The sequence below is a fragment of the Limulus polyphemus genome, unplaced genomic scaffold (assembly GCF_000517525.1).
Source record: "Limulus polyphemus unplaced genomic scaffold, Limulus_polyphemus-2.1.2 Scaffold12417, whole genome shotgun sequence".
In the NCBI taxonomy this organism is placed as follows: Eukaryota; Metazoa; Arthropoda; class Merostomata; order Xiphosura; family Limulidae; genus Limulus; species Limulus polyphemus.
Window position 1 is genome coordinate 7885 of NW_013678027.1, and position 670 is coordinate 8554.

Here is a 670-nt window from a genome sequence, read left to right on the forward strand (position 1 = left end):
CAAATCTTGTTCTTTCTCCTGGTCTGCTTTGATGTCTGTATTGGGTTCCACTTCACCATCATCAACTGTTTCAGTCGGCTTGACTTTAGCTTGATGGCACCTGGTTAGTTCAACCTTTCTTTTGCAGCAATGTCTGCAGTCATTCTTGCAGGGTCTTCGGCTCAGTCCATCAGCATTTCCATGGGATTTTTCCTTCTCTATATTCAATATTATAATTATACTGGTCTATTTTTACGATCCAACGTGCTAGTTGTACCTTTGGGTTCATTAATGATCTTAACCAGCGTAATGCAGCATGATCTGTCCTAATGGTAAACCTTTCACCATAGAGGTAAGGGTGGAAATATGTCAGACTCTTTACTATAGCAAGGAGTTCCCTTCGTGTTACACAGTAATTCCTCTCTGGTCTACTCAAAACCCTACAGAAGTAGGCCACCACATGTTCGTTTTCGGCCACTTTCTGAAACAACACTCCTCCAATTCCGACATTACTAGCATCACAATCCAGTATGTACGACAGTGAGGGATCTGGAAGCTTTAAAAGTGGAGCAGAGGTCAATTTTTCCTTCAACGTCTTGAAAGAATGCTGGCAAGAAACTGTCCATTCAAACTTCTGGCCTTTTTTAGTCAAATCATGTAATCAAGTCCTTCACAAACTTCCAAGAAACTT